The 24,795-nt window shown below is 32.3% G+C and overlaps 1 long non-coding RNA gene and 1 pseudogene across 1 annotated transcript; both read right to left on the bottom strand.

Moving 5' to 3' along the window:
- Positions 1-6,696: 6,696 nt before the first annotated feature.
- On the bottom strand, positions 6,697-7,686 carry LOC140178878 (uncharacterized). The gene is made up of 3 exons (XR_011871859.1): positions 7,524-7,686; positions 7,372-7,426; positions 6,697-7,286 (listed from the first exon to the last, which is right to left on the bottom strand). It is a non-coding gene; the product is annotated as an uncharacterized lncRNA (long non-coding RNA).
- A 14,948-nt stretch (positions 7,687-22,634) lies between these two features.
- On the bottom strand, positions 22,635-23,367 carry LOC112740558 (protein LURP-one-related 15-like; annotated as a pseudogene).
- Between the last annotated feature and the right edge of the window lie 1,428 nt (positions 23,368-24,795).

The raw sequence follows: 24,795 nt of genomic DNA, 5'->3' as shown, positions 1-24,795 counted from the left end.
ATGGGTTTTGAGGTTTTATGTTATAATTTACAGTATTATTAATACTCTAATGCCCCTCAGAACATTTTGCAGTTTGTCTGGAGGCCGTATGTTGGCATCATCATTCTTGCCAAACTATCATCGTTCATTCCCAAGTACGCATCAGCTCTGTCATCTTGCACATCTGTGTCATGTTTAACCTCATCTGCAGCTATATGCTCAAACTCAACGTATAACTCAATCCTTGGTTGTTGCACCTGAGTTTGTTGGTGAATATGAAACATCAGCTGAATACTTGTTTTGTCGACGATTAGCATAACCTTAAACAGTATCAGGCCGCCAAATACGACAACCAGATTCCTGTAGAGAATGTTGGTCACCCTCTTTAAAATATCAGCCTCTATGCTTTGACAAAGCCTGTACTGTAGTTCCACGAACGTTATAGTGCACGGAACCACAAACAAAAACATATTCTCACACGCAAAGCACACCCCCTGATATGTATTTCGTATGACCTCACCATTGTGGTAGTCCACTATATTTGCAATGCCCTCCATCGTACTGATCTTGGAGGAAAATACTTCTCTCACAATGAAGTAAAATAGTTATGAGCTTTGGTTTTTATAGGCAGAAGACTCATCTCGCAGGCAACGTGTTGCAACGCCATCCAACCAGCGTCTGCCACGTGTGCAATATGCAGGATGCGTGTTGAACGAATGAGCGCCACGTTTCAACATGGAGGGTGCGTGTTGCGTGCTATTGTGACACGTGTCCAACACCTTAGGTGCGTGTTGAGTCAGCACGTTACCTGCGTGTTGTCCCTGCATCTCTGCGACCTCCACTCACCTGTATATACACAAAAAATCTTCATTTTCAGATAAAGCTCACTTCTTTTTTCCATATTAAAATTCTTTAGCCTGCTTTTAACTTAAACATTAAGACCAAAATAATATTCAACCATATTAGATATATATTAAAATTAGTTATCTAAATTAATTATTAATATTAATATATATTAAAATATAAAATATATTAAAAAAATTAAACTAATATTTATATAAAAATATATAGTGACTAATTTTAATAGCCGATTTTAATATACAAATAATATTTTGAATAATATTTTATTCTATACAATCGTTTTAGATGTATACCAAAATTATCTATCAAGATAAAATATACATTAAAAAATAAAATACACATTATAAATAAGTTATACATATATTTAAGGGTAAAGTACTAAATTGGTCCCTTAGGTTTGGGCGTAATTCTGTTTTGGTCCTTAAGGTTTAAAGTGTTCTATTTGAATCCAAAAAAGTTTCATTTAGCATCAATTTAGTCTCACAGTGAGGTCAAAATTAAATAATTAAGAAAATGTCCTACATAACAACAGTTCAAGAACAAAATCGATAATCTGGAGAACAAGTACAAGCTTCAGAGGCACAAAATCAACCATTGATGCAACAATACATTTATTTATCATTTTCTTTAGTTTTATAGAAAATATTTTATTTATATTATAAAAAAAATAATAAATAAATGTATTGATGTATCAATGGTTGATTTTATGCTTCTGGAGCTTGTACTTGTTCTCCATATTATCGATTTTGTACTTGTACTGTTGTTATGTAGGACATTTTGTTAACTATTTAATTTTGACCTCACTATAGGACTAAATTGATGCTAAACACTTTAAACCTTAAGCACTAAAATAGAATTACGCCCAAACCTAAAAGACCAATTTAGTACTTTACCCTATATTTAATAGGTAATTTTAGTATGTAAATAATATTTTTGTATTCATATTTTCACAATACAACTAATAACGCTTATTTTATTTACAATTTGATATCAACGAAATATTAAGATATATTATTATAATTAATTCAAAATAATATATATATATATATATATATATATATATATATATATATATATATATATATATATATATATATATATATATATATATATGTGTTTCTTGTATGTCGTGTGTTCAGTTGTGTCATAAAGCAGCTTAAAGATAAAATCTAAATATACATAACGATTATATTAAATTATACTAATCTAATCTTAACTTAAATCAATAATGATATATTCTAAATATTCCTTTTTCTATTATTTTATTCCAACACGTTTTAAGGATAATTAAATTAATGAAGCATAGGTTAGTTTAGTCACAGAATAAAATTGTTTAGAATCTTGGTAAGGTTGGTTTCAAATCCATTGTAATCAACATTTATTCTACGGCTGTACTATAAGTGCCAATACAAAATGATCTAAATTCTATTCTGCTAACTTTTCTCATTGTTAAGATGGTAGTGGAAACTTCGTTGCCACAGTCTCATTTGACCATAGGCCCTATTATTACTTTTGACATCAGATATGTCAAAAGTAATAGTGAACTTTCTGTTAATCTGAAAACTGACAAAAAAAAAAAAAAAAGATAATTAAGAGTAAAGGTTGAGCAATTTAAAGAAAAAAAAATAGGTCCTAAATTTATAGTCGGAAAACATATAAATTTTTTATTAATTAAAAATATAAAAATAATTTTTATATTTTAAAATATAAAATATTTAATTTTTTCATCTAAAATATATTAAAATAAATAAATCTTTAAAAGAGACTGTGATATTCTGCATTTTAAAAAATAAAAAATAAAAAATTTATTTATCGTTTTCTTAAAAAACAAGATACGAAAGTTGATGGAGTAAAATAAAGGGGAAAAGCACAAAACCTTAAAAATATCTTTGATATATTCTATATACTTCACTGTCCACAATAATGGGCAGATACAGATTATATTTTCTCCGATATTTTTCTAGCACCTTCTGATGATGTCGATTCTTGAGGTGCCTGTTGTATATATAGTGTTGTCTCTATTATTGGAAAATCAAATTAAAACAAAAAAGGAAAAGGAAGAAAAGTTATACCTATCATTATTTTAAAGGTTTTGTGAGCAGTTAGATCCTAAGCTTCTGTATTAATTAAACCATCAAAAATTGAAAATGATGGGATATGGTAGATCCCCTAATTGAGAGAGAAAAGAGAAAAGAGGAAAGAGAGTACTTTTATATATACATGCATGTATAATTTTTTTTTTTGTTTATTATTTTTTTTCAAGATGCATGTATAGTTACTTAATGGTAATTTTGCATTTCGTTTGATTTTCTACAAAATCCTTTAATTTGGTAAATTAAAAATTAATTTATTATAAATTTAAGTTTTATTAAAACATTAATCGTTGGCTAATGAATTATCGTTGTTATGTAAATTTTTATCAAATTTTTAATTAGTTTGATATCTGTTATTTGAGAGAGTAAAATCTATTTTTTTTTGTGAGTATTAATTTTTAAATATGCATCAAAGATCCTTCTTTAAACAATACAAATATATATATATAAACTAAAATTTAAATACTTAAATTAAAAAAATTGTAGAAAAATAAAAACTTAAAAAAAAGAGAAATAAACTGTAAATTTCAATAAAATCAAAATACTTTGAAATTAAAATGGCTAATCTAAAATTTAAAAGAAAGAGAAATAGTACATTACAAAAGAAAAATAATTTGTTGAACAGAAAATTATAGAAAATTTAAATGAAAAATAAAGGCATGGAAGGAATTCTACAAAAAAGAAGGCTCTTAGCAGATTCAGAAAGTCACTGGGAATATGAATATGCGAGAATATTTTTTGAAACCGAATTCCAACCTTTATTTCTTATAAATATTGTATATTTATAGACTTAACCAATCGAATTTCATCACATATTCCATATGCAAAACTTGAAAAGTAACTGTTCCTGTCAGATACATGTATTGTGTAACTGCCTTCAGCTATCTTGATCATCGATCCTAACACTGTTTTAACTGTTTTGTTTCACTTTGATAAATTTCATCGAACCAAATACATTTCTCCTATCGACCACCTTACTTCGACAAGAACTTATCATGCTCGACAAGACTTACCGTGTACAATCTTCAACGCCGATTGTACCATCTTCAATTTATAATTTATTTTATTCGACTAACAAATTTCTCTCTTAGGATTAACGCAGAATTTTGAAGATAAAATGCTTAATTTTAAATGAAAGAAATTCTTTAAATGTTAAAATTAATTAAGGATTTGGGTAAGTTGGTTTAAACGTCTCTTAACTGCCCATATATATCTCCACAATTCCATTAAATATGCCCACAATGCACATCCCTCTTTAATTACCATCTTTTCTCTCTTCCAACTTTACTTTTCCAAAAAAATTACCGTTAAAATCCAAAACCCTTCATCTTCAAACAAAGCTTCAAAAGAGTTTTACCAGTCTATTTCGTACTCTTCCTCTAACATAATCATTGCAAACAACTTCAAACTCCTAATTTTTCCATACTTCTTCATTCATTCTGGTAAGTTTTTCCTTCATCTTATATGCTATAATTTAATACATTTTTCTTTCCCAATTTCATTAAATAAACTTCTCACAAAACCTAATTTTATTTCCTCTGTTACACATAAATGGATAAATCATCCTCTCTTGCGACCTCCTCAACTAAGATTAAAGGAAAACAAACTGCCGAGCAACCAGAAGAACAAGCTACCACCAAAGTTTTCGAACATTTATGTAACATCCTACTACACAGAGTTTTATGCTTAAGTTGTAGAATAGAGGTAGTGTGGTGCTACGGACCTCTAATAAAAAAATTATTTAGATGTAATATTGGAAAGATATAATATACTAGGAGCCTTGAAAAATGGGTAAAACAAAATCGCAAAATAAAAAGCACAACGTTCGGGAAATAGAATTACTTGTGTGCTAAGAAACCTAAAGGGTTAAAGATATAAATAAACGAAAGAACGAAAAGAGAGTCAAGAATACAGTGAAACTAGCTCCTGACTCAGCCTGCGAAGCTAAGGCTGGCCGGAGAATATTTACATATATATACATAAGTATCCCAAATACCCAAAATACAGAAATAAGTCCCTAACTCTCCGACAACCTCTATGAGGAACAAAATAATCAAATTTCTTGGAGAGAAAGCTAAGTACATATACATATATATACAAACTGAGAACCCAAAATACAATCCCGGGACTACTCCGCTTGAGGAAATCCAGGCGCCTAGCGAGGAGCCTCTCGACCTGCATTTGTAAATAACAACACAGTATGGGATGAGAACCGGAGGTTCTCAGCATGGTAAAGGTGCCACGTGTATAATAAATAAGGCCCTGGGAATGTCAGAGGCAATCCTAGAACTCCAACATACAATCATAAAACTTAAACTCTAAGCAGAAGCCATAAAAGAGGGTAAGTGACCTAAGCATCCAAAACTTACTTACTTTAAAACCTAACATTAACACCTAACCAATCCACCATTCCTCCACTCCTCCATCATCCGTGATTCAGCAGAGACAAGCAACTAAATAAATTCACACACAAGTATGAAACAGATAGTGCAAGTAGCAAATATAATAAGTAGCATGATAAATAATCAGTTAAGCGTTCCCAACTAATGCATAGCAGAAAAAACAAACAAATGCACATGATGCATGCCTGTCCTATGGCTATTGATATCAACTGTCGATTACGTAGCCATCCTGACATGTTCTCAAGCTCAAAAATACATGATGGAGAGAATCCCCAAGCTGACATGGGGAAGAGAATGCCCCCAAGCTCAATAATATCCATGGGACGAATCCCAAACTGACATGGGGAGAAGAGACAACACCCCAAGCTGACATGGGGAAGACATTACCCCAAGCTTAATAATAACCACGGAAAAAATCCCGGCTGACATGGGGGCAATGCCCCAAGCTTAAGTTATTTGATCATTTCTTACAATTTATCATTTTCATTCTCAATACTAATTCATGTCTCATATCATCATTCTCAATTTCACTTAACTCATTGATCATATATTTTATTATCCTTGGTTAATTAATATCATCAATTCTCAAATTCTTACATTACACTCTTACTTGCCTCATACATTTCATAATATAGAAAATCAATCATTCAAGCCTTAACATCATAATTCATTCATATATACCCTCTTCCTATACAATCCATCATTTTTAACCTTAACTTCATTTCCAAGTTATCTCTATTTCCTAGCTCCAACTAATCACTAGGATTAATATCACTTATTATGACTAAGAGAATGAAAATAGAGGTTTGGAAGTCTAAAATTGATTTTTAAAACACATAAACTAGTTTTGCAGAAAATCGAGCCACGCGTGCGCGTGGGTTACGCGTACCCGTGGTAGTATGAAAAGGTAGCACACGGGCGCATTCCCCACCATGCGTATGCGTAGGTGAGAACAGCATGTCACCCGTATGCGTGGGTCATGCGTACACGTGGTCATGCATGTTGGCTCATCACCCGCAAGCATGGGCTACTCGCGCACGCATGGGCTACTCGCGCATGCGTAGTTTAAAATGTCACGCCACGCATACGCGTGGATGTACGTTTTTTCAAAAAAATAGCAGATTGTCCAAAAAGCTGCAAAACCAGATTTTAACAACCTGCATACACATTTTTCTCACCAAACTTCCGTCGTCCATAACTTTCTCTACAAAATTCCGTTTTTCACAAAATTTATATCGTTCAAAATTTTGCAAAACCATCTTTCATTTGAAATAAATCACATTTCCATCCAAAATTTGAGGAGCAAGCTATGGACTTCCAAAGTTCGTCAAAAAACCACTTTTTACCAAATTACACCAAACCTCATTTTTTACCAAAACCACATTTTTTTCCTTTCAAAGCTCATTTTCATTCAACTCAACATACCACAACCATCAATCTAACTAGCCTTTTAATCATAGCACAATAATTCTTACAACTTAGCTCAATAACACCACCTTTCACCCAACTTTACAAGTTTAGCCACAAACCACATATTACTATACATACTCACATTATCATCACACACACACACGCACACGCACACGCACACGCACACGCACATATATGTACACATTCAATAATAACCAAATCTCAAGAAACATCATAAACTAACCATATTCCTCAATGCAAACTCAACATCCACTTATCCATCAACATCACAAAACTAATCATTTAAAGCATGTAACCATTTCAACCTATCCTATAGTGCTCTAGCCTAAGTTTTGACAAAATCTTAAATGTTAAACGCGCGAAATTTAAAACATACCTTGGTCGATTTTCGCGTATTGTCCAAGGCAAAACACCAACCAACACAGTCCCTCAAGCCCCCAAAATCATCAAAGCTCAAGTACCCAACCTCCATAAATTTCCAATGCTCACAATTCAAGCTCCAACATATACACTTATACACCTAATTTCACATATATCACCATACATACTCAAAATTCACATTTAACATACTAGAACCGAAATTGGCTAGGGTTTATGAACCTTACCTTGTATGTACCTCAATCAAACCAAAGCCCACTCATTCTTCAACTCAATTTGATCCTATAACATCAATTTATCCAAAATCTTAACACCCAAAAACCTTAATATTCCCGAATTGAAGAATAGAGAATAGGAGCTGAGATTATAATTTTCTTACCTTGAAAGATACTGGACTTTGTAGAGCTCGTCACTGCGGTCGCGTGGCCGCAAACGGTGCGGCGATCAGAGCTTCGGATCAAAAGTTACGTGGATTTGAGTGGAAATCAAGGGTTTGTGAATTACCTTATGTTCTCCCCCCTTTGAACATCCCCCAGCGTGTCTGCATGCTGAATGGGGAAGATAACGAGCTGAAGCTCATTAAGTATGATGGGTTGGTTGGGCCCACAGGTCCGGTTCGGATCCGGTTCAATCGGTTCGGCTAGTTCGGCCCAATCTTGGGCCAAATCTTTTAAAATTGGTGTTAAAATTCTCGTTTTAATTAGCTCTATCCTATTTTAATATTAGTTTTGTATTTTTAATTTTTCTAATTAAAATTCAATTTATTGACTAATTATTTACTGATTTTAGTGGGGTTTACAATTTAAGTCTAAAAATACTATCTCACGTAATAGATACAATCATTGAGGATCCAATTGACACAACGAATGACAAGAAGATCCTTTTTTCCTTTTCTGTTGAAAATGAACTTCATTGCTTCTTGGGTCCTCTGAATTCTCCCGATCAAGCGAAAAAGGTTTTCCAGTATTTTTTCAATATCGAGAGTCAAGATTTGCTTATCAAAGATGACTTATTTGTAGCCCCTTTTGTTGACAACAGACGACCATTTCACAATAACCCCCAAATCTCTTTCAAGAATGCAAGTTTTCTCGATTGGTACCGAAGACTGGATTTTGAAAATCGGGAAGGATGAGAATTTCGAGGGATTTATGACCTTCTTAGACTTCTCCACTTTCTACCAACAACGCATCATTAGATGATTGGGGCTGCACTATGTTTCTAGAATAAAACTACCAACAACTTTTATCTCCCTTGTGGCATGGTCAGGCCTACACTCTTCGATGTGGTAGCTACTTTCGATATGGAAGCTAAAAAAATACCACATTGTTGAAAAAAGCTCTTATAAAAATTCATCAAGCACAATATGGGAGCTGAGAATAGTCCAATTACGGATGACAAACATGTTGCTTTTCTATACTATTAGCTCAATGCCATTATATTTTGTTCAAGAAGTGTCTCAATACAGAAGCTGTTTCTCCCATTAACTGCTCTTATTCATGAAAATTGCATATTTATCTTGGCCAAATTGCTTCTCGGTAATCTCTATGATGAATTAGGGCAAATGGTTGATAGCTTTTAAAGAAAATCCTCAATTAGTGTTGGGGTCCCTTTTGGCTGCTGCAATTATAGTTGAATGCCATTTTCGAAAAACACATGAAACAAGGGGATTGCTTCTTCTGAGAGAAAAAGCATTGAAGGACTTCGATTGGTCAGCTTGCAACCAAATTTTACTAACTCTAATTCCACTAGTGAACTTTTCTGGAAGGCTTTCTTGAAACTTCATTCGTGTAAGAATTTTCAAAATGAAGATTTAAAACTTGCTCCCTTTGTCGACCAAAGATGTGGACCAACCTAGTTTCGACACCCTATTGTTCAAAGAGAGGAGAATGAGAAAAAACAACACCCAAATGATTCCATGTGGTCTAGTTTTTTTTGCCATCCAAATAATCCCACAGGAATTCCTCAGTACAAAAAAGAACAATTTCGAGCCACTTTTTAGACTCCACATTACATTGCAAGACAAATGAGTTTTTCTCAAGCCATTCTAGCACCATTTCCAAACAAGTCTCCTCCTCTTTGTCAAATAAATTTCAACAAAAAGAAGAAATTGACAAATGTCTTGAGTGCAACGAGAAAAATCGAAGCAATTACTTCCCACTCAACTTTGTTCGAAGCTGTTACATTACCAAATCTTTTGTTGAATGGTGGGACCATTACTATTCACGCTATGATCGATCTCTTGATGACATTTTGAAAGGGCTCATAAAGACTTTTCCAAATACCATCGATGTACCTGCTCAGAAATCTTCCAAAAGGAAAGCTGAGTCACCAACACTTCGACAAGGAAAGAAAGTTTGACTCAGTTCAACAAAAGCTCCTCCAACTAACAAGGTAACTTTAATCAAATTTTAATCCTCTTATATGAATTTCAATATCATTAACTTCTGAGCTTCGAATCTTGAAAAACTTTCAAACTTTAACGTAGGGATACTCTTCTACTCAAGGGTCATTTGATAAACCTATCAATTCTTATCCAAAAAGGGCTCCCACTCATTCGAGTGACTCTTCTGCCACCTTCAGTACTTCGGATTCTAGCAGCACTTCGAAAAGCTTTACTCACTCATCCCACACTCAACCCCAAGAAATAGAGGTGAGCTATCAATTTTTTTTTTAAAAATAGCTATAACAGTGAACTAAAACTAAAATTGAATTTTGAAGCTAAACTATTTCAGATCGAGATACTTCCTTAGAATCCATCATTGGTTTCGACAACAAAAGCTCCTATCAATGAAAAAGAAGGAAATTCTTCGAATTCTTCGTCAAGTGGCCATTTGATATCACATTGCCTGCAGATTGAGTAAGAAAACCAACAGCCTTATGAACAAACTGAACATCCTAAAGAAGTCATCCAGCCTGTCGAAGAAGCCATTTAGCTTGTCGAAGAGGGAAATTCTTCAAATGAACAAAATCAAGAATATCTCCCAAAAGTCCAAGTCACGGAAGAACTTTCTATTCAAAGAATCGATGTCGATCTCTCCCTCATTTCTTCTCATTCTAAAGAAGATAACCCAATTGAAAAAGATAACAAAATGGGCAAAACCATTTCTTATACCAGTCCAGAAACCAATACTACACCCAATCCTGACAATCAAGCTAAACATGCTTCTAATCAGCCTCAAACAAGTTATCAACCTCCATCGACCACAATCTCTAGTCCACTAGAAGATAATTTAGACAAGCTCCTTTCTGTCATGTCCAATATTTCTCACAAAATAAAATTCCATCTGCAGTTCCGGCAACTGAGGAATCACCATGACATGGGCTCCCTAAAGAACTAACTCCTAATGCTATCGAAGGGCTAAAAGCCCTTCTTCAACTTCTGAAGCATACTATTGATGAATGGGTAAATCGAGATGACTTAAACTCTATATTCTCTGATATTCTGAGTGTTTCTCTTCAATATCGAGTTCCTTTCAGCTTCTCCGAAGTGGTGAAAAAAGTCGAGAAAATTGTCAACAATTTATCATTTCCCACAACAAGCTCACCAACTTCAAGAAAAATATGGCAGAAATCAAAACAGAATCTACGCAACTTGAAACTTCTTTTGCATCAACACAAAAAACTTACAAGAAGTATGAAATAAATGTTGCTCATGCCGTCAGGGCTGGAGAACAACTAGCTTGACGCAGAGAATAACTCGAAAGAGAACTTGCTAAAATTTGTAAAGAAGAAGCTTTGCTGGAAAGCCCATACCTAAATGCTGAAAAGAGGAAGAAAGACTTGTTTCAAGAACTATGTGAGATAGAAAACACTCGAGCTGAAATTAGAAAAAAATATGAGAAGATATAACTTGAAGAGCATGAGGAAATTGGAATCTACATTTTTTATGACGAAGAGAGAGTGTATTTTCGACTTGACTTGGAAGAATTATTAGAACCTTATCTTTGAAGGCTTAGAATGCTAAGTTCTTTTGTAATTTTCTTTTACTCACTTCTTATAACTTCGATATTTTGGAACTTTAATTTTATTACTTTACCTTTGATGTCAAGTACTATTTTCTAAATATCGATATCATTTCAAATACTTTTCATTAATCGATTTGACCTTGATACCAGTATCTATATGTTTAATTTTATAGGCATTCCTCGAATATAGATTGATCACTTGAAAAGGTCCCTCCCAATTAGGGGACTACTTTTCATAAACACTCAATTTTGTATCTAATGGTAAAATAGCCTTTAAGACTAACTCACCAATGCAAAATATTTTTCCTTTCACTCGTCGATTATAAATACGAGTTATACTCTCTTTTTAATGAATAAGATTATTAAGTGTCAAAACACGCTCACTATCTAAATCATTTAATTCATCAAACATTGCATTCCAATCATTTTCGATTTGCAACTTATCTTCCCTCATCACTCTCATAATGTTAAATTGTTAATATTGATTTCCAAAGGTAGCATCGCATCATGGCCATAAACCAATTTATAAGGAGATGTATTTGTCGAGCCTCTTAATGAATTTCGATAAGCTCATAAAACTTAGCTTAATATCTCATGCCAAGTACGATATTTTTGACCAATTTACTTCTTAATTAAATTAATTAAAATTTTATTTGCAGTCTCAACTTGGCCATTTGTCTGTGCATAATACGGGGTCGAAGTCACCATAGTTATATTTTTTGGTGTTGCAAAATTCTTAATACGTTGGCCAATAAACATGGTACCTTAATTAGTACTCAAAGTTTGAGAAATTCCAAAACGATGAATTACATGTTCCTCGATGAAATCAATAATTTTATTTTGACAAACTTCTATCAGAGGAACAGCTTCAACCTACTTCATAAAATAATCAATCGCTACCAAAATGAACTTATGATTTTTTGATGATAAAGGATAAATCATTCTAATCAAATCCAAAGCCCAACCTCTAAATGACCAATGTTTTATAATCAAATGTAATTTAGAAGCAGGTATTTGTTGTATTACACCATGTTTCTAACATTCTTGTCACGCTTTCACGTATTCTATACAATCTTTAATCAATGTTGGCAAAAACACTCGATCACGTCGAAGCACCCATTTCACTCTTTCTCCTGCTTGATGCCTTCATGAACTTCACCAAGATTAATTACTTATTCAGGTTTGCTCAAACATCTCATAAGACTTCCTTCAACACCTTTTTTGTACAACTCACCACCTATTACTACGACATTCATTGCTCTTAATATGATTTTTTGATCAACCCGAATATTGAAATTCTTTAAATACTCAGTAACTGGTTTTCTCCAATCATCATCATCTCATTCATCAATTACCAAAATTTCTCTTTCTTCGATAAGGACAAGAATTTGCTTTACCTTTATCAATTTCTCTAACGTCTTAGAAAAAATTTTATACTTTGAAGCAATTTGAGCCAATTCATTTATTTTTTCATTCTGAATCCTCGGAATATGTGTTAATATTACATTTCGAAATGACACCAATAGTTCTCATGCCATCGATAAATATTTTTGCAATACTTCATTTGTAAACTTAAATTCTTTGGAAAGCTGTTTTAACACCAATTGAGAATCACCAAAAATCTGAACATCCTGTGCCCCTTTACTAATCAATATCTCTAGTCCTAATATTAAAGCCCCATACTCAACCACATTATTCGAACATGGATATTTTAACTCAAAGAGAAATTTCGATGGAATTCCATCTGGAATTATAATCAAAATTCCAATACCAGCACCATTTTTGTGTTTCAAACCATCAAATATAACTTCCAAAGTTCAACTTCAACAATACTCACTTCTTGATTTGCCCTTAGTGATGAAGATCATCTGGTTTATCAACCAAGAGATCTGTAATGTCTTGACCTTTAACAGCCTTAGCAGGAACATACTGCAGATCAAACTCAGTCAAAGCAAGTATCCACTTGCCTATTCAAAAATGTAAAACTGGGTAAGACAAGATATATTTGACAAGATCAATTTGTCTTGAATAATCTTCGCAATCATGTAACACTTAAGCTTAGTACAAGCATAATAAAGCGATAAACACAACTTTTCGATAGGAGAATATCTTGTCTCGATATCAGAAAGAACCCTACTCAAATAATAAATTGCTTTTTCATTACCATTATTATCATCTTGAGCAAGCATACACCTAATTGTATTCATTGAAGCTACAATATATAATCTTAACAGCTTATAAGGTCAAATCTTAGCCATAATTGGTGTATTAGAAAGACAAGTTTTTATCGATTCAAAAACTTCTTGATGCTTTTGGATCCAAACATATTGTGATGCATTTCTCTATTTCACCAAAGAAGAAAATATTCAAGTTCGACCAGATAATTCGAAATAAACCGTCGTAAAAAATTCACTTTTCTCAAAAAGGATTTGATTTCCTTCTTCGATTTTGGAGGTGGTAATTCCAAAATGGATTTAGCTTTATTTTGGTCAATTGAAATTCCCTTTCTCTAAATTACAAAACCCAAAAAATTTCCAGCCGACACTCTAAAAGCACACGTTAAAGGGTTCATTTTCTAACCTTTTCGACGCATTATATTAAAAGCCTTTCGTAAATTTTCAAGATGTTGATCAACATCATTTGAATTAACTATAACATCACTGATATAGACCTCCATAAATTTTCTAATATATTTATAAAAAATTGTATTCATTACTCGTTGGTATGTTTCTCCCGGCCCGCATTCTTCAAACCGAAAGTTATTATAACCCACTCATAAATACCCAAAGCACCAGGGCATCGAAAAGATGCTTTTGATACATCAGCCTTAGAAATAAAGATCTTATTATAACCAGAATAACCATCCATATAATTTAAAATTTTATTTCCAGCAGCAGAATCGATTAACATATCTGCTATAGGCATAAAATACTCATCTTTAGGAGTTACATTGTTTAGGTCTCGAAAATCATTACACACTTGTAACTTTCAATTTTTCTTCATTACAGGAACAACATTCGATACCCAATCAATGTATCGAGCAGTCTGGATAATTTTAGCCTAGATCAAATGCTCAATTTCTTCTTTTACCATAATATTTATTTTAGTTGCAAAATGCCTTGGAGCTTGCTTCACTGGTCGAGAAAATGAATTTAGTGGTAATAGATACTCCACCAAAGATCGATCAAGACTAGGCATCTCAACGTAATCTAAAGCAAAACAATCTTTGTATTCAATCAAAAGTTTAATCAACTCTATTAGAAACTCCTCATTTATTTAGGAATCGAAACTGTGCTAGAAATTGAATGACACATTGCTAAATTTAAATCCCTATTTGACTCAACTTTATCAGAAGAATCATCGCTAGGAATGGAAAAATATGCTACAGAATCAAAACTACTTAAGTAATTTTTTTAAAGAAAGTAAATAGCTCGACACATCTTGATGGCTTGATCAGCAGCCATTTCAAAACACAATCGAACTATTTAATCATAAAAGCTATACCTTGTAGGAGTATAGTCGAGCTTTGAATGTCGAAGCTTCACATTCAGCACCTCTGAAGTAAAAAAACAACCTCCATAAAATTGAGCATCCTGTCGACATAAAGAGATTTTAGCTTATCATTATACACTTTAAAATCGACATGCATTTGCTCAACATAAAGACTTTCATCTGCCTTTATTACTTCAGATTTTCCTTCATCAATTCAAAGAAGGATGCGGTATAGCCCCAACACCATGAATCTAATCTCGGCCTAGCAATGAATTATAACTGACCTTTGAAGAAACCATTACAAATTCAGTGGTTCGAGATGAATAACCAACCTAAACTCGAAGAGTAACCAAACCCTTTGCTGGCGTCAAAACTCCACTGTAGTCTATTACCAAAATATTAGTAGGAATCAGATCGTTGAAAGCTTTCCCAACCATGTTTAATATCCTTTCTGGTAATAAACTAATCGTCGTTCTTCCATCGACCAAGACTTTGTTAACACATATGCCGCTCATTGTAGCGCTAATGTGCAATGGTCGAAGGTGTGACTTTTGCTTTTCTATAGACCTTTGAAACAACCTACCTTTTCATTCTCACAAATGAAAGCAAAAGCTTCTTTATCTTCTGAATAATAATCATCATTCGAATTTTCCTCATATTCTCCTAAATACTTTGTAGGAATAATGGAGATTGTGCTAACCATCTCTTCATCACCTTCATCAAAATATTCATCATCGAGATCAGCATCTTTCTCATTAGATTTAATAGGATCAAGTTTGATAGCTTTCCCTTTACCTTCTTTTGCTGGAGAAGGTATTCCCTTTGGATAAGTTTTCCCATCTGATGGAAAAACAACCCTTGTATGGACAGAAGATGTTGCCCCCTTATCCACAAAGTAGATGGCTTCTCAGATGCCACTTATCGAAAGTATCTTCCACCTCGATTTTCTCTTGAACTTCCTCGAGGATATGGGTAACGACCCCGATTGAATCCTCGATAGCCCCTTTGAGCTTGGCACTGTCGATACTCTTGCACTTCTCCATTGCGGAACTCATGACGATTCCTAATCCATTGAACCCTAAGTGTTGAGAACGATTAAACGAAGGAGAATAATTCTCTTGATGACCTCGAGAACTCTACCCTTCTTGATGTCGAGACGAATGCCTTTGACGGACCTGCTCTTCTTTATGAGCCAATTCTTTTTTTATCCTTTCTTTCTCGAAAATAGCTGCAACTTCTGCATCAAATACAACATTACATCGAGGGCATAAAGAAACATATCGATCCTTTAATTTTTGATGCATTAGAAATTCTAACAATCTTTCACCCACTCTTAGGTACACTTTTTAAACATTCCCGTCAAAATCCCCCAAGACTGAATTAAACTCGAAGGAAGTAAAACCAGCCATGTTTATTCCTATGAAATAGGGTTCAGCAATTTTGCTTTAGCATCGAAGGGATCAGTATCAACCTTCATCTCTTTTTTTTTTCCATTATCAAACTTCAATCTTCCTTCCATAATCACTTCTTGAATAAAATCTCTGAAACGGATACAATTATTAGTCGAATGACTAGTTGTTTGATGAAACTTACAATAAGGTTTTCCTTTCAAATCTTTAATTGAAAGCAATGATTTTCCTTCTAGTAAAATCGATTATTTATCATTAAGCAACACATCAAATATTTGTTCTGAATTTGAAATATCGAAACTATACTTTTTTCTATTTTTATACTTCACATCATTGAACTTTTCAACATTTGCAATTTTCTTAAGTGAAGAACAAACATAAGGTGGTCCTTTCTTTAGTTCAGCTGAATCGACTTCAAAAAATTCAAAATTAGATTCTTCACTAGAAGATCCCATTTTGATATACGAAACTTTCTCTTTTCGAGAAAAAGACTTCTTAAACTTTTTCTCACTTTTAAACATCTCTTTTCCTTTTCGAAGAATTTATACTTGTCTAACTCTTTCTGCCAAGTGAGCCAAATTAGGTATATGTACATTAAGAAATTGTTTATACATGTAAAAACTTAAACCCATAGTTGCTATCTTTACTACCTCACTTTTGGGAAGAGAAACATAGCATCAACTTCGAGCGTTTTTAAATCAAATCATAAAATCATTGAGTGATTCACCATCATCATGCTTCAAAGCAACCAAATCAGTAATTGTTACATTTAACTTCCCCTATAAAATTGAGCATGAAAAGCACTTTTCAATTGTGCCCAAATGACAATCGAGTTAGGTTTTAAATTCGAAAACTAACTAAAAGCATTCTTCATTAATGAAAAAGAAAAAAAATTCATGTTCAAATTTTCATCATTTGCCAAATTTTCTAACTCAACCACATATCGAGCAATATTCTCAGTAGTAGACTCTCCAACTTCTCCTGTAATGTTACTATTTTAGGGTTTTTCACTCCTCTTAACACTTCTGCCGTTTGCACAACAGCAGGGAATGCGGAAATAAAATATGGTCGATTCATAAAATCTACATTATTACCAACCCTATTAAGAACATTCTCGACAATCCTAGTTATTTGATAACATTTCCCTCGCTGATTAACACAAATCTTATCCAATACATCATTATCATTTTTATCGCGTTGAACTACATGATGAACATTCCCATCTAAATTCACATTGTCATTCATATCTCTAGGATTATTTCTTAGGTCCTTGGGATTCATTCCTAAATTTTGACGATCACCCTCATCATAATCAACAATTCGAGCGATTTGTTCAACTTGCCTAGCCAAATGCTCGAATTTTGTCTCATGATAACCATCGTGGAATTCAAGATAGTAGTATCTGTTGAGTCAATAGATTGACCAAGTCATGATGACTTTCATTGACATACTGTCGAAATGCAGCCATCAAACTATAATAATTCGATGTTGATCTCACTTGATAATCTCGAGCAAACTCATGATTCTGTAGATGTGGTTGATTATTAACCACTGCTAGCTAGTGCACTACCAAATCTAATTAGAGATATGTAATCACTCATAGGTGGAGTATAACTTAGAGGAAGGACAAAAGGAGGCCATCTTGCAGTTATTGGAAGTTGTGTTTGTGTTGAATTAATTCGTGGACATGGATTTCGCCCATTATTTCATGCAGAAGGATTATTGACCACAGTATTGTCTCCAGAACTATTGCCTTGATTTTGAATACTCCTTTCTGTGTGTGGTGTTAATTCTGCAGAAGTTTGTACAATTATTATAGGGATATTATTATTTGAAGATGACCCAATATTGCTATTCAAAATTTTATCAGTCATATTTATGACCCTGCGACTTCGAAATTGCATAAACTAAAATATAACAAAAAAAATCAATGAATCTTTTGACACACTTTGTTAAAACTGTCCCATCAAGTGTGCCAATTTGTTATGCAAATTTTTAGCAAATCTTTGGTTAGTTCGATATATACTATATGGGAGCGAAACCTACTCTTTGCGAGTGCCAGTTTTTAAATATGCATCAAAGATCCTTCTTTGAACAAGACCAAGAAAAAAGAGAAATGTATAAATTTAAATGCTTGAATTGAAAAGAAAAGAAATTGAAGAAAAGTAAGAACTTGAAAATAAAAGAAATAAATTGTAAACTTTGACAAAGTCAAAATACTTTGAAATTAAAATGGCTAATCTGAAATTTGAAAGAAAAGAAAAAAGTACATTGCAAAAAGAAAATAACTTACTGAAAAGGAAATTACAGAAAATTTAAATGAAAAATAAAAATATGAAAGGAATCCTACAAAAAAAAAGTTGTTGGCAAACTCAAAAAGTTACTGGGATGTGAGTATGCGAGAGTATTATCTGAAATCGAATTCCAACCTTTTTTTTCTTAAGTAAAGGAGCTCAACATAATAGAGTGGAGTAATAACAGAACAAAAGAAAACTAAATAGCAAGTACAAAATTCAATCCATAGTCATCTTCGGCATTGCCATCAATAACCATTCTTATAAATCTTGTATATTTATAGACTTCCTCAACAAATCAAATTTTATCACATGCTCCATATGCAAAACTTAAAAAGTAACTGTTCTTATCAGATACATGTGTTGTGTAACCGCCTTTAATTATCTTGACCATCGATGCTAACACTGTTTTAACTTCTCTATTTCACTTAGATAAAACTCATCAAACCAAATGTCTTTTTTCTATATCGTCCACCTTACTTTGACAAAAACTCATCATGCTCGACAAGACTTACCGTGTACAATTTTTGACGCTGATTATTGCACCATCTTCAATTTATAATTTATTTTATTCGACTAACAGTCACATATACAAGTTGGAATTTAAACATGCATTTGATATTTGCTCAAGTAGACGAATGATAACTGATTACTCGACTGACCCAAATTGATTAGTAACTTTATATTTTTGAGTGAAGCTCCACATTCCCATTATATCGATATTTACTTTTATTAATGTTAAATAAAAATTAGTGTGTTTGAATTTTTTTAAAAAATAAAATTATAAATTAATATATTTAAATGATGTAATAAGTCCACAAATTATTTAACCGAAAATAAAGAAAACTATATTAAAATTTTAATGATCCGTTGCTCAAACTTAAAATTTTAATAATTTACATAGCTCAAACAATATATCTATCATAGTACTAATATATTTGAAAAACCATCTTAACCTATATTAGTTTTAGCGTATAACTTATTATCTTAAAAGATAATTCAAGCAGTAATAATATAAGCAAATTAAGTTTAACTTTTCTAACAAACACAAATATTATTTGAAGGTTATGTAGAAATACAACTTTCGATATCATCCGGTACGTATTAGTTAGAAATAAACCTAGTTTTTATTTTATTTTAGGGTTAAGTACGATTTTGGTCCCTAAAATAGGGACTGAAAATTTTTTTTGTCCTTAACTTTTTTTTTTGCTACAAAATGATCCCAAAGATTTAACTTAATTTTAAAATCGTCATTTTTACTAATTTGTAATTTTTATTCCGAAAATACCCTTAACTAAAAAAAAAAAGAGAAAATAGGTTAAGGGGAGGGGGGAGGGAATCATGCTTTGTTGGGGGGTGTTGTACAGGGAAGGGAAGGTGGAAGAGGGGAGGGGAAGCGCCGCTGCTCCTTGCCGCCGCCGTCGCTATCGTTCCTCGTCATTCAGTCACACTAATAAGAGAGGGGAGGGGTTCCAGATCTCACTCACACTAACGGCTAGAGAGGAGAGGAGAAGGAAAGGTGCCAAGGTAGGGAAGGGAATCACGCGAGGGGGAAGGGAGGCCACCGTCGCACTACGCTCGTCGCCGCCGTTGAGCCGGGTCGTCATAGTCATTTTGAGCTGCTTTGTCATCGCTAGATCCGCTACCGTGACGCTGACTGCGAAGAGAGAGAGAGAAAAGGATGCGCGAGCTGAGGGTAAAGGAGGAGTGTCGCGGCCATCGTGCCAGCTGCCGTCCGTTGAACCCAATGCCGTCGCCGAAGCTCTTCCGCTACTTTGCGTCCTGGATCTCGCCGCTGCCCTTTTCCTCGCTAGCTCGCCGCTGCTCGTCGCACGTTGCCGCTGCTCCTCGTTGCTTCTCGCCACTGGATTCCAATTCTGATTCAGATTAACTTGATTATTCTGCTTTTGTTCTAATTCTGATTTTGTTAATCACACTCTTGTTGTTTACTCTGATTCCATTATGGGTATTCATTCCATTGGTTTTCTTTTTCTATTTTTCTGTGTTTGCTTTGCTTCTGATTCTATTTCTTTTTTCTGTTTTTCTATTTTAATTTTTTGATATGTTGAAATTTTGTTGCTGTTGTGTTCTTCTCTATTTTGATTTTTTTATATTCGTTATTTGAAATTTTGTTGTTGCTGTTGAAATTATGTTGCTGTTGTTAAAATTTGTAGTTGAAATTTCGTTGAAATTTTAATTGAAGAAGAAGAAAAAGAAGAGATATAGTTGTGATTGAGGTGAAGAACTGGTACTGGTATTGCTGTGATTGAGAAGAAGAATCGATTATTTTAGGAAAAAAGGGGAAGGACATTTTCGTCCGAAAGACGATTTTAAAATTAAGTTAAACCTTCAGGACCATTTTGTAGCAAAAAAAAAAGGTCGGGAATAAAAAAAATTTTCAACCCCTACCTTAGAGACCAAAATCGTACAAAAATATATGTGTAAATATATAATTAATTTTGTTAATTATACTAGCAATTATAAAAATAACAAAAATGTATACTATGAATCCTACATAAAAAGTTTAAAATATACATTTCGTTCACTTTGGTATGATTATATAATATATATCAAAATCAGTTATTTAGATAAACAATTTTCCAAAATCTATGCTCACTATTTTTTTTTTTAAATCTTACTTAATTGGTATAATGAAAATATGATTATGTTATAGTAACAAATGTTTTTCAATCAAAAAATAAAGATTATCTTTCTAACAATAGAAAAAAATCATATGTAATGCATACTTTTAAAAAAAATATAAAGACATATACAGTTGTTTTTACGTAAGATTGATAATTAAAAACTATTAAATAATAATTTAGTTAAATTTATCGATATCAATTTTATATCAAGACAATTTAATGTAAATTTTTACCTTTAAAAAAATTTAGTTACGATATTCATTTTTCTTTCTATTTCACTGTAAAAAAAATCATGAAAATAATATAATATACTTTCAATGAGGAGCAGGTGACAAAGATGAACCGTCACGCGGGTTAGGGAAATTTCTATGTAAGCAAACTAACCTAATATAGTTCTATGTCATCTAGTTTTTTTTTATGTCACTTGTGTTGCAGCAAGGTGGACCCTCAAAATCAAGCTACAATACATATGAATATGAAATGAACTTCATGTTCCACTAAAGCCAAGTTTAAACCACTCCCTCGAGGATCAATGTCTTTGTAAAAGGAATAATAATGCATGCATTTGGACAGCGTTTTTTTCTTTTTAAAATTGTATTTTTTGGGTTCAATCATTTGCAGCTTTACACGTATCTCCTTTAACTAATTGATCAGATGTTGGTGCTGTTAGATACAACTAAAGCAACTACTAAAAGTTTTGAGCATTGTGAGTTACAATTAATGCATTAAGTGGTACCCATTCTTTTGGTCATTTTCGTCAGGTTAATATATTCATTGGATGTTGGAACACAAATAAAACATAACAATATTGACAGTTATTAGCGTAAAAAATAATTAATTCAATGCAACGATGCATTCTTTAAAAATTATCTTTTATTCAATTTTTATTGAAAAAAAATAAAAAGTATGTAGTTTTTCAAATTTTTTAAACAATTAATACGTAAAAATGGTATAAAAAATTAAAATAATATATTATTAAATTTAAAAGCTATAACCAAAAATTAAAATTTAAAAGATAAGTAATATTTTCGTTAAACTTAATAATATATTATTTTAATTTTTTATACCCACCTTTACGATACGGGTTGTTTAAAAAAATCAAGAAATTACTTGTTTTTTATAAAAGACTGAATAAAGAATAATTTTTAACAGACATCTAGTTGCACTGTTTTATAATAGTATTTATATTATAATTAATTACGTTCAAATTTTTATGCTTACTAATTAAAAAAAAGTGTTTAATATTCTTAACAATCAATAACTATAAAAAAAGTATTTAAAAATATTTTTGGTAATCACTTAATTATTAAACAGTCATTGTTTCGAATATTTTCATTGAGCTTTAGCAATTAATTAATTAATGATAGTAAAAAAATTTCAATAAAAATTCGTTTGACGGCAAAGTGATTTTCAAAAGTAATTATTGAACATAAAAAATTATTAAATACTTGGCATGTATGATAATTAAGTAAATAATAAAATTACATATTTTAAAATTATTATTGAGCACCAAAAAAATACTAAATATTATTTTATACTTATATTAATAATGACTATCGAAATTATTCGTCTTTATAGGTTGAATAAGAACCTATCCTTATTTTTACGACATTATCTTCTATTAAATTATTCTTTCACCTTAACACATGCCAATAATAAAGAAGTCTCGTAGCACACAAAATCTGTTCAATCTACTTTTTGTATCATGTGAACGTCTAGAAGAAATTGAAAGAACCAAAACAAAGAAAACTACATAAACATAATAAACAAAGTTGAATCATTATCAATCACTTTTTTGGTCTTTTGTTGATTTTGTCAAGGATCACAATTAGGGCAACTATGAAGGCATAGTCAACGTTGGGATACACTGTGACCAAGAAATTGTCTTTCCCAAACATAATGCTTTGAGCAGTGTCCTTCTTGTGCATCTGTGCCACAATGTTGAGAGATTCACCAGCATAAATAACACAAGATCTCTGGAACCAACTTCCTTTAACCTTAAAGTCGCAAACTTTTTCTTCTGTATTATGGGCTAAGAACACGTCTAATTCGGTCTTTAGCTGGAAGAGAGATGATCTCTTGAAACTGAAGATCAAATCTTTCATATCTGAGCTATCACCCCTGAACACATGCCACCGATCATGTGCCGTCATAAGCTTCCGGCGAAGAGTAACAACGGGTGTTCCGGTGGCATCAAGCAAGACACGGTGGTCCTGGAGGGTCAAAAGGGACCCCTTAAGGGTGAAGAGGGATTGTCCATTAATATCAGTAACACTAAAACTGTCAGCCAAAGTCAACACCTTTCCTCACAATTGCTAGGTCAACATTATATGGAGCACAATACTGCGGCCCAATGATTCCGCCGTCGAATCCCTGCATCTGCTGCTGGTGATTTTGCATCATGCTGAATTTAGACCCGTCACGTTCAAATTTTTTTTGGGTAGTATTCGACGTTTGAATTTAATTGTAAATTATAAAGGTAAAACTAAATATATATACAGACTTAAGAATGATAAAAGCAAATAATGATAAGGTAAGAATAACTAAAGATAAGATAAAGATAAAATAAAATAAGATAATGGAAAAATTCAGGAGCCAGCAGATTTATTAAAATAATAAATTTGGCCTGCACTTAGCCAACAAAACAAAAATGAGTGATTTTCTACTCTTAGATGAAATCTCATACCATTAAATATATTATTGATGGCTAATTGATAGCTGCAATTTACAAAATCTGCTGCCCCCTAGCACTTCTCATAAGATAATAAAGACTAAAATTGTAATTGAATTTATGTATTCTGCTAAATTAAATTTGTGGGTCACGAAATTTCGTCATAGGTTAAGATGGAAGAGTAGTTTAATATCTTCTTCCAAAATTCGTGTTCTAGTTATTTTTGAAGCTAGTTATCCACTTATACTCATTATCCATCGTTATCGATTTTCAAATTCTCTCTCTAACAATGGATGATTGTAGTGTAAATAATTTAAATTAGAATGAATTGGTTCCATTATCTAAAACAACTAAAATAAAGTAGGTTAGAATCTTGGTCTAATTTGTTGAATATGGTTTATTGGAGTTTTTAATGCTTCTTTACTCATTTTAAATAATTTTGGTCTAATCAGTTTTTTTGTTTATTTAGACATAAATATGTGTTTTGCAGCAACAGTTTCAGTGATTCCTAGTTACTGTTTTGTGTTTAGTATTAACCATTTTTGTGTTTAGTGAAAATAATTGTGTTTCCTTGTAATATATACTTTCCTACGTTTGCTAGTTATATATTTCAGTGTTTCTTATTTTTGTTTATGTTAAACTAGTGGTTTTAGTTTGATGTGGATATTCAATATGTGCTAAAGTTGGGATGATTCTCAATGCACTTGTGGAAGCAGGTGAATTCTATAAAAAAAAAAAAAGGAAAAATACTCTAAATAAGTTGGTTTTACGATCAAGATAAGAAACTCTAATAAAAAGGAGAAGGAAATTAAAAATCAACCCATTACATGTAATAATAAGGAGGGAATAAAAGAATCCAATATACCATCAATAGAAAAAACTAACTCCTCATCTGTTGTAAATTGTTCTGCAAAAATTTATTTATATATTATAAAAAATACTAATTTTTAATTAGTTTTAAAGTTATATTAATATATTAACTCATTTACACTTATATTGTTCTAAACAAGTAAAAATGTGTTGGACTTTTTTTTTCTTTTGTGAGGTTCAAGTTTATTTTTTTGAGATATCTCTTAGTATTTTTGTATCACTATTTTAATAAGATTTTTTAGAATTATTGAGAGTAAAAAAGAGCAGTCACAAAGTGAGAGAGAAGAGAAAAAATAGAATTATCA

The sequence above is a fragment of the Arachis hypogaea genome, chromosome 14 (assembly GCF_003086295.3).
Source record: "Arachis hypogaea cultivar Tifrunner chromosome 14, arahy.Tifrunner.gnm2.J5K5, whole genome shotgun sequence".
NCBI lineage: Eukaryota > Viridiplantae > Streptophyta > Magnoliopsida > Fabales > Fabaceae > Arachis > Arachis hypogaea.
This window is presented reverse-complemented; position numbering and strand designations above follow the sequence as displayed.